Source organism: Ochotona princeps, chromosome 25 (assembly GCF_030435755.1).
Source record: "Ochotona princeps isolate mOchPri1 chromosome 25, mOchPri1.hap1, whole genome shotgun sequence".
NCBI classification, from domain to species: domain Eukaryota; kingdom Metazoa; phylum Chordata; class Mammalia; order Lagomorpha; family Ochotonidae; genus Ochotona; species Ochotona princeps.
Window position 1 is genome coordinate 22,735,198 of NC_080856.1, and position 13,324 is coordinate 22,748,521.

The 13,324-nt window shown below is 40.0% G+C and overlaps 1 protein-coding gene across 1 annotated transcript in view; it reads right to left on the bottom strand.

Annotated features, from left to right (window-relative positions):
• Window positions 1–13,324, bottom strand: part of CHRM2 (cholinergic receptor muscarinic 2) — a 121,307-nt gene that overhangs the window by 106,688 nt on the left and 1,295 nt on the right. The gene's annotated exons all lie outside the window — the stretch shown is intronic.

The window sequence follows — 13,324 nt, forward strand, 5'->3', positions numbered from 1 at the left end:
TGCGCTGATGGTTTGCTTCCCTAGCCATTGTCAACAAAATTTCACTTACCACAACACAACCAATTCCCTTGTAAAAATATTGGGAAATCAGAAGAGGAGAAAGAATTTAAAGTTCCATGCAGATAAGAGAGATGAAGGAAAGGGGGAAGAGTATCTTTAGATCATTTCTGTAAGAAATTTAAACTCTAAGGTTAAAAAAAAATCATATCCATGCAATCCGTAGAGGAATTATGGAGGGGTGAGGGAAATCAGAAGAGTTGGAGGTCAGGATCTTCAGACAACAGATCTTGTGAAGTTGCTCTCATTCATACCTTGATTACAACTCTTGAACTATAAAACAAAGGCACCCGATTAGATGATATTGAGCATAGCACTGAATCCTTGAAGCTATAAAGATGAAGAAACTAAAAGTAAACTAGCAATGGTAACACTGTCTTCAAAAGAGATGTGCTTCATTACCTCACATTGTCTAATGCCATTTGGAAAACCTGAGGCTTAGACACAAAAAGATGCCCAAGTCCTTTCTTTTTAAGGGCCCTGGAGATAATGAAGAGAATGTGGGACTCTGTCAGAGAGCCTGGATCCACCATCACTCCCAAGGCTGCAGCCAGTGCTCTGAGGAGGAAATGCTAAGACTGTCTGGAAGTGGGAGAAAGGGTAGACAGTCTGCTTTCCCAATAGTTTAGAAGGGAATCGGTTATTTCATGGCAAGTGATGGTGTAGTGTTCAGGTGATAAGTGATGATGGAAAGGAGTCAGGTAGGAGGACTAAGTTGGAACACAAGAACATTTTTAGGAGCAAAATAATTTTGCTCAGTAAGTATTTGCTGAATTTATCAAAGGACAAATAAGTGAATACATCAATTTTATGCCTAAGTATATGAGATAGCCAGAATGGTACTTACTTAATGTCCAGAATGCTACTTAATTTCCTGTTGTGGTTTGTTCTTCAACTTTGGCTATATATCTTAGATAGGATCAAAATTTTAAAAGGAAGTGGTACTGAATTTATCCTTAACATGGAGAAAATGAATCTATTGAATCATATATGATTTGTTGTTTGCTAAAATCTATATCAATATGTGTTACATATTAAGAAAAAAATTGGATTAATGTACTTTGTATTAATTAGATTCGGCCTAAACAAAATAGTATTAACATTGACCAAGAATACAGGAACATCTCCAAGTAAAATTTAGTTCGGCTTTGGACAAATTATTGGCTTCAATAATAGGAAAAAATATTAGAGGGTAAGATTTATTTTGAAAGAAAAATTTTACCTAGAAAGAAGTTCCGTAAGCTGTTCATAAAATTATAACTTGATATTATGAAACCAACTCATGAAGCAGATTGGATTAATAGAAATCTTGGAGTTCTTGCAGACCAGCAACATAAAATCATCGTTAAGTAAGTATGTATTGATCCTTGCTATTTGCCAAGAACAGAGGAAGTTACCAGGCTGTTTCTGAGAAGAGAAAGAAAAAAGGGAAAATTACAAGGATGAAGACAGAAAAGTGAAAGCAGAGGGGGAAAAAAAAGACGTAAACTCTGCCCTTGTGGAATGAATTTCTTCTAAAGAAACCAGAGAGTATCAACAGGAATTTCCCTAAAAAGGAGTTGAATATGATGTGTAGACGTGAGATAAAGGATCCAAAGATACTCAAAGTAGAATTAAGCAAGTGGATAGCATCAGCTGCCGAAGGCAAAGCTCTTATCTACATAGATGAAATAACTAAACCCAAGTATTAAACACCATTAATTTTTTAACAAGCAGTGAATAAAGAAAAAGGCAGAAACCTTAGGAGTACTGTATGTCCTCTAAGGACTTCTCTCCAGTCTCAATTAAAAACAAGAGTGCTCTGTTTTTAATTTGTAAAACAGATCAATATATATGATCTTTCTATTAAAGTTTATTTAAGGGTCAGCATATTTATTCATTGAATGGTCATTTATTTATGTTTTCGGCTTTTTCACTTTGCTTCATCCTGACCATGACAGCTTGACTGTAAAGATTATTGGGAAAGAAAAATGAAAAAGAAACAATTTTGTGGTATTTTTTTTCTCTGCCTTTCCTTGAATTTGCAGCCAAGGGAGCTGAAGAGTTGTCAGAATTGAGTAAACAGAGTATTTAATTCTTTCAACAGAAGCGTGAACATTTTTTTGTAACCTGAATATATAAAAAAAATCCATTGTATGGTAAAAATAATAGTGAAAAAAATAAAGGCAGCTAAATAAAACTCACCCAATATTAAACGGTAATGTTCCTTCATAATAAATTTGGAAATATGGGTAGAGTGGATTAGAGGGAAGAAAAACAACAAATTGTGTGACTACTGTTAGGAAGTTCTAGACTTTAAGGTCATGGAAATATAAGAAGTGTAGAATAAGAGTAAGAAAAACACATATGGTTAAATGAAAAAAATCTTCTACGATGCATATCTAAACATCTCTTCATGGAAGGAGGAGAAGCGTTCATTGAGTTTTACTTTATTAAAAATCTTGGCGACGGTAAGGCTTTAGAGATTAAGTGACAGGTTACTTGCCTGCGTCTCTTATCTGTGTGCCTGGGTTTAATATCTTGGAGAAAGCAAGTGATGGCTCATGTAAAACACACAGACTTTCCAGCTCCTGGCTTTGGCCCAGTTCAGTCCTTGCCCTTAACAGTATTGGCAAAGTGAACCAGTGAATGGAAGCTCTCTCTGTTTTGTGAATAAATATTTTAAAATGCCAAAAAACAGTAAAATCACAATGAAAAAAATAATACAGAGGAATGTTCTTCAGCACTAAATGAATTTAAATTTTAGTCCACAAAAACATGAATGAAATTCCATATTATTATGTGACAGACCAGTCTGAAAAGCTACACAGAATAAAATTTCCACTATAAATGCCCTGGAAAAAGATAAACTAAGGAGACTGTAAAAGAGCCAGAGGTCGTCAGGAGTCAGTATGGAGAAAGGATGAATAGGTAGGGAACATCATGTTTAGAGCAATGAAAACGCTCTACATGATAGCCTAACACTTGGTACTTGTGAGGGTACATTTGTCCAGATCTACAGGGTGGGCAGCTAACAGAGGGTGAGCTTAGCGTACGACCTGGACTCTGGATAACAGGGATATGTCCATGCAGCTTCGTTGGTTATAAAAAACAGACCACTCTGGAAGGGAATGCTAATAGTGGGGAACCCTGTGTGTGCACAGGGGCAGGGTGTGTAGAACTCTCGACCGTCTGCTCTGCTTTGATGTGTGCTTCAAGTTGTAATTAAAAATAGTGTAAGAAAAGATGCCTTTCAATAATTATGCATATTAAGGAGGAAATATAATTTGTATTTTAGATAACTGACCTGTTGGAAACAAGATTCATGTTCAATTATATTATAAAGCAAAGTAAGAGAACATAGGATAATAGGACAAAGAACATTTCTTTTTAATGCGGTCCAATGCTTGCTGCAAGTGGAATGAATAAGTCACACTAATTTAATTAAAAAAGAAAACAAGAATGACCTTTAGAAAATCTGACCAAATTTTGGTACAGATTTCAATGGTCTTGATTGCCATGTCTTAGGAAGATCCCCTGATGAGTTTACAGTCATCATCAATTAGTTTTTAAGATCCATCCAAAACACCAAGAAATGGCAACATACAGGAATGAAAATAATGTCTACTAAAGAAGAAAGCTTGACTACCAATTATAGCCAAGACTCCATCATCTACCAAAATAATAAGGCTAAAACAGACCGGAAAAGGTAACAAACCTTACAAGCTAACAAAGATTCAGAGGGGAAATGAGTAATGAAGTAGTTCAGGACTAGGAAACAGAAAACAGATTAGAAAGGAATGGACCTTGAAAACTTTCACTTGTGGTACAGAAGCTAAAATAAGCTAAAGAACACCACATGGGAAACATTTGAGAGCCTCTCTTTCTTCCATAGAAACACCCCCAGGATTCTATCTGAACACTTCCATGATAGAAAGATGTCATTTTATTTTGTTTGAATACAGAAACTTGCTGAAAACTAAAGTTGACCTCCTTTCTGTAGGACTGCTAGCAAACAAAAATAATTCAAAATTGTAGTAGATCCGTACAGAGATAGAAGCTAAGGAATCTTTCTTATTAATGTGAGCATTTGAAAGAGGAATGCTAAGTTCCTGAAGAAAGTGTTACATAACCAACAAACTGATGGGGAATTAATTATTACTTTAATCAATTAGGGCTTTATTGTGGTTCCCTTATGAAAGAGAATCCTTGATTACAAGTGCCAGAATGTAAAAGTATGGACTGATATTGTAATGCAGGAGTGTGAAATTTCAATTAATTGTGAAAAACAGCTGATATTATCTACCAATAGAAGCTAATGATGCTCAGGAGATTTGTGATGCACGAAAAAGCGGTTAGAGTTGGCAATGGGTATATAAACATGCATCAGGTTAATCGACTGACGAATTACCCCTTAGAGCATTAGTTCCTTTGGCTGTTCCTGCACCTGCAAGGCAGACGTCACTGTGAATTGATGACAACAGTCTTGTAGAGGCAAGGAATGCATAGATATAGGAAGATGACATAGAATGAGATTGAATAATAACATTCTATCAACTTCCTGTCAATGGAAATGTTCAAATATATATGCGCTTTTTAAATATCTGAAATCAAATATGATACCTTGGGATTTCCTACCTGAAAGCCTTGTTAAGATCATTCCCACTTCCAGGCCTTGGAAGAGCTTCCTGGGTAGCATGAGGGCTAAAACACTTTCAAATGTTAAACCTATAAATTAGTCTAATCCAGGAAGCTTCTGACCAAGGCAGAAATTTAAAAATTCACCTGTATTGACCCCTCTACTACAAATTAATTTTTATTGTTGCTATTATCTGAAAAATTATTAGGAGTAAGACTTGCCCTATTTTTTCTTCCCTCTATCTTTTCCTTGGCCTTATCAGCATTAGATGTTTTGTATTATAGTACGCTATTCTCTTTAAGAAGTGCTTATGGGACAATAAACACAACAAAACCAACAACATTTAAAAGATCAATCTGTGATTTTAGATGTGAAACTTGAACCAAAGCCATAAACTCACTCTTAGACGATTCAATGTAATAAGGGATCTGATGTCAACAAACCCCAGTTTCAAAATCAATAATAAGAAAAAAAAGAATAACAAATATCCATCACATAGGATTGGCACAAGGTAAAAGAAAAAGAAATGTGAAAAGTGGTGGAAGTTCTAAAAGGTGCTACATCCAAGAAACAATGGGTATTAGCTCCTGCTTGCTGTTGGCATTGTCACCAAAGAGTATTTCATTCAAACTTCTGAAATTTTCCTTAACATGGAACCATTTCATCACATATCCACTTGCGATGCATTTATTAAAAGCAAAATTAGGATGACTTCCATGTGTTTAAATAACTTCCGTTTGCAAGGAACAAAAGAAATTAAACCTGTGTCAACCATAGCCCTTCTTTCCTTCGTTGTCTCTATGACACAGCACAAACAAAAGTGTTACACATTTAAGCTTCTGGATGACCACATAAGGCCTACTCCACTGCTAAAGTCTAAGAAACAATTTGAGGATGACGTGAAAAACACAGTTGACATGTCTGAGAACATGTTTCATCCCTGACTTCTTTATCTTTTCCCAAAATAAAGCCAAATACTCAGGTGCTTGCCACAGAAAGCAACTCAGAATTTTCCTATCACTTTCCAAGTTTCATGCTAGTTATGATAAAAGCCTCTCCCATCTACAGTAGTGCTGATGAAGGTACAGATTGTTCAAAAAATCTTTAGTTCCATGATATGAAATCATGTGAAACTGATTTTACTCCTTCTCCCAAAGAATTACACTCTGCTTAAATTTTGTGAAAAGTGGGAAAATTTACCTTCAGGCAATTCTTTAGTTTCTCATCTTACCAATGCTAGAGAGCTCCTTAGTGTGTAATTAAATAATCAAGAAGTAAATAAATAAATAACTTGCCTCCCCTCATTATCCCATCTGGTTTCTTGGCTATCGTAGATGAAAAAGTAAGGAAAAGTTTGTTTTACTAAAATTTTAAAAATGGTATTCATGACTAAGGGTGGACAGTAATATCAGAAGCAATCTTTACATCTTTCCTATTCCTTGAGAAGATGTTATATCAGTTAGTTTGGGGGGGGGGATCTCCATAGAACATCAACATTTTCAACAGCGACGGACAAATATCTCCCCACTAACAGTGAACACAATTGCCTCCCTCTCACTGACCCATCTTCAGGGACTGATTGAAAGGAGGAGAGGGAAAGTCAGGTGTTGAATGCAACCAGATGCATAGTTAAAGCTTACACATAACCACCAGACAGAAGAGGAAGGATACATACTCTGGAGTCACAAAGATAAATATGGCTTAGGATGAGATCAGAGTCAATGCCAGGGATTTTGGAAGTGAAAACAGGAGAGAAAGCACAGAAAGCAAACTACATGCTAATGGCCAGGGAGTAACTCTAAGGCTACAAGTTACATACAGGACTGTGCCTCACCTGCAGAAACAGGAGTTGAGACTTTGTATAGAATGAAAGGAAGCATCTTTATCTCTGTCTGTCCTCCTGAATTGTAGTTCACCCCTCACACTGGAATCTGCTTAGGAAGTTAAAAAGTCCCTAAGCACAACTCTGCTTTCAAGCCAGGCTTGGCTGACCCTCATGGAAATGCAAAGCTCATATGGCCATATAGGCAGGAATATTGGAGTTGAACACACTACCTTCTTTGACCCTCTTTGCCCTTTGAGTTCCCATTTTTCTATCTGTTGTTATTTAAAATGTACTCCTGTGAATACCCACCTTTGATGTTACATCAAATTCCTGGGTCTGATCTTCAACCTGCTAATGCAAATGCTATGCAACAGAAATGGAATATTTCAGGTTAAGTAATATCTTTTAAAGAACTTCTTAGAAGATAGCAACATTTTAATTAATTCAGGATATTGTCATTCACTGCAGTACATCTGATAATTATGAACATTGTTTGTTGAAGATCTCTAAAGAGATTAACACTCAAAGTTATATAGGCTCTACTTTTGTGAGCTCAAGAAAAAAAAAAGACTGCTTCAAAATACCGCCTTGCTTGTTCCCACACTTTTTAAAACTGTAATGTTTACTAATTTTAAAAGCATAGGTCTTCAGTTTTTTGGTTACTGCTACACATTGATCGTGTAATAAGAGTTTTGAATTTAAACTGTTTAACCTATGAAGATGCTGAAGATGCCAACAGCTTCTTTGATAACAATACACTGAGAAGGAGGTTGTGCATACCTAGTAGCACATAATCTACATCAAAGTTGGAAAAAAAGGAGTTAGCTGTTTTTAAAAAGCTTTCTGCTAGCACATTGAAATGTTTATTGCTCTAATGTATTCTTAGATGGCACTCATTCTTACATTAGATCGTATCTGAATGCCTAACAAGGCTCAGTTGTTCCTCTTCTCCTTACACACACTGATTAGCACTTTCACAAGATAATATTTTGTAAATAATTCCATCTAATATCAAGAGGAACAAACCAGTTAAATCTACAATGCTTAAAAAAATCTTAATTTTACAAAACACTTAATGGAAAATACTAAATGCCAAGAAAGTCATACTGAAATAACAAGAATGTACTAAGCATCCAGTGTGTGCGAGGCTTGAATGTGGGAAATTAAATGAGGTACAGACTGCAAACACTCATCAAATTGACAGTCACACCAAAGGTAATTTTTTGTTTTAGTTTGTGAGACAACTGACAGAGTTTAGAGTATAAATGTGAGGCTTGGCATTGCCCAACTTGCAGTATAATAATAAATTACATGAAGATAAAAAGGAGGCAGAGAATAAAAAGAAAAATGTGTGGACTAGTATCTGTTCTGCATGTATTTTATAGTAGATTTCATGCTAATTACAGGCATTCCCTCCTCATTTGGTGGGGAGGAAGAAAAATGGTTACTAGAAACACAGCTGGGATAAGAGATGTGGTCGTTGATGAAAAATCGCATATGAGTTTGATTTTAGGGTTTACTCTTGACAGTTTAGAAGCACTGAGGAATTTTTGTAAGTGAATGACATGTTCAAATTTGCATTTTAGAAAGGCCACTCTGGCAGTGTGAGGAATAGATTGTACTAGAGAAAGACGGGAGGGTGACAGACCCGTTAGGAACATATGGCTCCGGTAGTAGTTCAGAGAGAGGTGCTAAAGGTTTGGCCAAGACTCATGGGTGGAGAGAAGTGATGGATTCCAGAGACGTCTCAGAGACAGAACTGGCTGGACCTGGTGACTGACTGAAGGGTGGCAGAGTAATGGGGAGTAAAGACAGCTTTCTAGCACATCAGCCTCACTTCCACGTTATCATGGGAATAGTTTTTAGTTACAATGTGTAGATGATATGGTTATTCATGTACTTACATAGAATAAAATCTCCAAGATTTTAAAATCTACTATATAGTTTCAACAAGAAAAAAGTGTTCACACTCTAAGGACTTCCATTTTGAAATCCTAAAAATATGTCAAGAAGCTCTTTTTCTTCCAATTAAAATGCTTTATGACAATATTAAGCATGTAACAATACAATATCCCCCATTTGCCTTAACTTTAGAATTCTACACATTAAACAGCACTTAACACCTCAGATAACAAATGTCTCCCACTTATTTCTGTTTAAAAATGTGTTGATTAAAATCTTTTTTTTTTTGCTTATGTCCATTTCAAAATGTAATGAAACTCCCTTTAAGCTTTAAAAATGATCTCTCTGCCTTACTAAAACCAGAGTGCTTTCTGTTATGGAACACCAGAGGGCGTATTCTGGTGAAAAGCTGAATTTGGAAGGGGAGGGGTCAGAGGGTGGGGAGCAGGAGGAAGAAAGAGAGAGAGAAGAATCCCAAAGCTAATGAGAGAAATCAAGCTTTTGGTGTGTATCTTATCTACCATAAAACATTGCCATGGAAACAGCACCAGTTAAGATGATTGTATATTTAGGTCATAGTATAAAAGAAGGAGCTTGAACATGTGGGGGGAAAAAAAAGGAAATGAAATAAAGTTAGACAAGAATACATAAAGAATACAAGGAGGCAAACCAATTGGAATCGACCTCATCCTTTGCTAACTTCAGTTCACAAAGTCACATTATGCTTTTCAAAGCAAAAGTGGGCAATAAATTCTAGTTAGAATTAAGTGAAGCCATCCAAATATGGAACTTTGAGTGTTTTTAATAAAGAAAGAGGGACTCTGTCAGTATGAAGAGGGGAACAAATCAGAGTGTGAATGAATGGTCTCAGACAATCCACAGCTAGCTCTGTCACCTGGGAGAAGTCCCCCGTTACCTCCACATCTGCCATGAATTAAACTGGATAAAATGAAAATGTCCTTTCAACTTCTCACAACAGATGAGGAAATTCTCTTTGGTCAGCCTCGGTACAGCTGAAAAGTAGACATGGCATCTAGAAAAAGTTAGTTAATTTAGGTGTCCTTGCTTTGCTCTGCCAGAAGCAATCACTGACTAAACGCATCAAGCATGCTATGCCAACTACCAATCTAGTTAGCACTGAACATTCTTAAGACTTAGGGAATCCACAAGAACATGCAAAGTTGAATTAAACAGACGGGGAGAACATCACTGAACGATAATTCCACAATTTTTCTCTCCCCAAACACAGGGAAAACAAATGCTGCAACTATTCAGAGTCCCACTCAGTGCGATATGAGAGACCAACAGGTTTCATGTTGAATCTAGGGACTGCAACGTACTACGTGACTGAGGTTGGTCACTGACAGACCCTGATAAAGATTGATTTCCTCACATATAAATCAAGACAATAATGTCCTCTTGATGTGATTGTTTTAGTGAAAAAAAAGTGAGAATCATCTACTCAGGCATTTAACAAATATTTAATAAGTTCCTAGAATGTGCCTGAGTGTATTCAACAGTGAGGATAGAACACTCACAAAACAGATAATATAACATGTAAAATGCTAATGACTGTGCCAGGGACTTGGAACACACTCTGAAAATGACTATCCACTGGAAGATTAATTGCTTCCCTTGCCTCCCCCATCTGTCCTCGACCACCACCCACACTGTGTGGCACAGAAGGGCTCGATGAGCAAGCTTGCATTGGTGAGCCCTAATAAGATTTCCAACACCTGCTCAAGGAGCCAAACGTGGATTGAATGAGGACAGGTGATAGGAAATGAAAACCAGTGAATAGTCACAAAGAGGAGACTGACAGTGTTTGATAGTAAGAGCCCACTTAGGAAAACGACAGAGAACGCCAGCATCACAAAGGGAAAACCAAGTCTAATACAACTTGAAAATGAAGAAAACCAGACATGTTCTTGTCAGTCTCTATTTAGTCAAAGCAGCAAGTTTATTTGATGATGAAGTCTGGGCTTTGGCTGCTTCCATGAAGGCAGTCACTGATAAGCACTGTCTCAAACACACATCTGACACAGAGACTGACCTTGCAGAGGCAGGCTGAGCAAGCCTTGCCAAGAGTACACCCACAGGTCCTCAGACTTTTCAAACTAGATTTTATATCCCCATTTCCTAATTTCTCCTCCTTTCCCTCTTTTTGCACTCGCTTTGACATTTGTCCTTGCCACGGGTCAAAGGGCCATGTAACTCCTAAGGAGCCAGTGCATGTCCCAGGGAAGACAATGTCGTTCGTCTGGTTTATGTCCTCCGTTCACCCAGCATAACTACTGCTTTTTCTTCCAATCTTGGAAGCCACCGCCGCCTCTGTGACCTTCTGACTGGGGGCTGGCTGCCCTGGAACTGGAGTTAGACAACTGTCTGATGAATTTGCATGTAAGTGTCTAACTGGAAGCCTCTCCAGACAAGCAAGGGGATGTGGGACAAGTATGGCAGTTGTTTTCACTACCTCAATAAGGCACTCTCTTCCTCTCCCCTCCCGCCCCCATGGTGAGACTGTGTGTTAGGAATTCCCATTTGAAAGGGACTCTCACTTGTGCTAGCCTTTCTCCTCTTCCACATCAGTCTCTGAAGTCAATTGAGAGCTGCAAACATGTGTTTAGGTTCTCTTGCACTTGGATTGAGAAAAAGATATTCAAATCTACCTATTTTCTCACGCCAGGCACCCTGGGGCACACTTACATAAATAACACTCCTTTTCAGTGAGCATCTATCACACAGCATACTCAATTTTAGATCCCAGAACTTTCCCCTATTCCAAACCCACCTCATTTGCAGGATTTTAAAACAAGAAAGTGACTTTGCTGGAGCTCCAGTGCCCTTATAGGGTCAGTTTTGATGTGAGTTCTAACTGATGTTTTTATTTAGCCCAGCAAAGCAAATAGACCAATGGGATGTTGCTGAGCTATTCATGCCGTGACAACTGGTACACCTTCTTAATATAAGAGGAACAACAATAGCAATAAAGACATGATCTGGCATTGACATTTTTGAGTTCTTATGTGCCACACCTGCAACATTGAAGCAGATATGGTACAGAAGTCTTCCGTGGACTTGCCTAGAATCTCAAAAGCTCACTTTCTGAATTGTAGCCTAATAATACAGTTTCAATCTCTGGTCAGTTCAACTGGTTTTAGCTTTGTGCTCATCACTGCGTTTGCTGTTATGGCCCAATGCTAGCCTGCATATATCTACCTGACTAAGATTTCTACTAGAGTATCATCACCCCTAGTCTATGCTAATGAAGATAATTGATAGATACAAATTTGGATGTATTACTGGCACACAATACGGAGTTAGTCATCCTTGCAGTCTACGCATCGCTTCACTTTCACAAGTCCAGACTCCAGAATCACCCAGTGTGAGCAAAGGACTGACCCACCCCCAAACCCGACACACACCTGCCTGGGCTAAAAGGACCACGACTGTGGCCTTGAGGGTGAGCGCAGGCTGGGCAGGGGCAGCCCATTCTCCAACAGCCAGAGCACTGGGAGGCTTTTACACCAGAACCTTTCCCACCTCGCTCCCGATCCAAATTTTGGCTTTCCACAGTTCTGCCTATTCTTCCCAGAGGGTTTTTTTTGGAGGCTGGGCTGACTTCCCTCTTAACAACTCAACCATTGGCGGGATCGGGGCTGAGGCTTGTGGTGCCAGCTGTGAAGGTGGCCGCAGGCAGTGGGAGCTGTGCAGCCCCAGCAGCGCGCTGGAGCACACAGCAATGTGTGGTAAGGGTGTTTTTGTCCTCTGCAAAGTGCACCCGGGGATAGGCAGTCACACCGCCACCACTTACCCAGTGCCACCCAGAGCTAAGAAAAGAGCAAGAAAAGCAAAACAGAAAGGGGGTGGGGGAGAACATAGGTGCCAGGAATCCCGGAACGTGAGGGCTGGTGGGCGTTGGGCTTCTGCGGGACTTCCCAGCGCCTGAGCAGGCGGGCCAACTCGGGGCCCTGGGTGGCCAAAGTCACAGAGGCGCACTGAGTACGTGAACTGACACAGAGACCCCAGGCGGCTTGGGTGAGGTGCCAGCGGACAGCTCTGCGGGCTTTAATCATTTACCTCCATTTCTCCGCTCTGCTCCGCCACTCCGCCGGGAGTGACTCTTCCCGCAGATATTTCCATACATGCCAGAGTCTTGGCATCTTGCCCAGAAACAGCCGGGTCGCTCGACCCTCCCCGGGACGATTTTGTAGCTTACAGTAGCCTAGGATCCGTGATGGGCAGAAAGTGGAGAAAGAGATGCTGGTGTTGGAGGGGACTGGAAGTCGGAGGGTGTGACTACCTCTGTGGCAAAAATTCCGGGGGCAATTTTGTCCTATGGAACGCACCGACTGGGTAGCCACCACCTTTCCCATCGAGGGGCACTCAGGGGCGCCAGGCAGAGCTCACAGGTGGAATTTCTGTGCGTACTCCACCGGTTCTGCCAGCTACAAGTTAGCCGCGATAGCCTAGATCCGCAGGTGCAGATGGCAAGAGATTCGCAGATGCCTTGGTCCCCTGTCTACTAGAGTCCCGAGGTCTGCCAGCGTGGACCAGGACCCAGGGGGATTTGATTGGCGAAGCTGAGGCCACAGTCTGGGAACTGAAGGACTCAGGGTTGAGACCCCCCTGTCTCCTAGTGGCAGGGGACAGAAAACCTCGTAGGCGGGGCTGCAAGACGGGGTTGCACAAGGCTCTCCTCTCCTTTGTCCTAGGACCCTCATTCATAGCCTGCTTCCACCCATCCCCCAAACACCCCAGCTCTTTGGCCCCGGTCCATGGACTGCAACACCAAACATTTTTCCAGAGCCCGAGGGGGTGCTGTGAAGGCTGAGGCTGGTGGGGCGGGGGGGGGGGGAGTCGGCTCACAGCGGGTTCACTGGACCTCCACCCCAGATGCACTCAAGACCTGGTGGGATGCG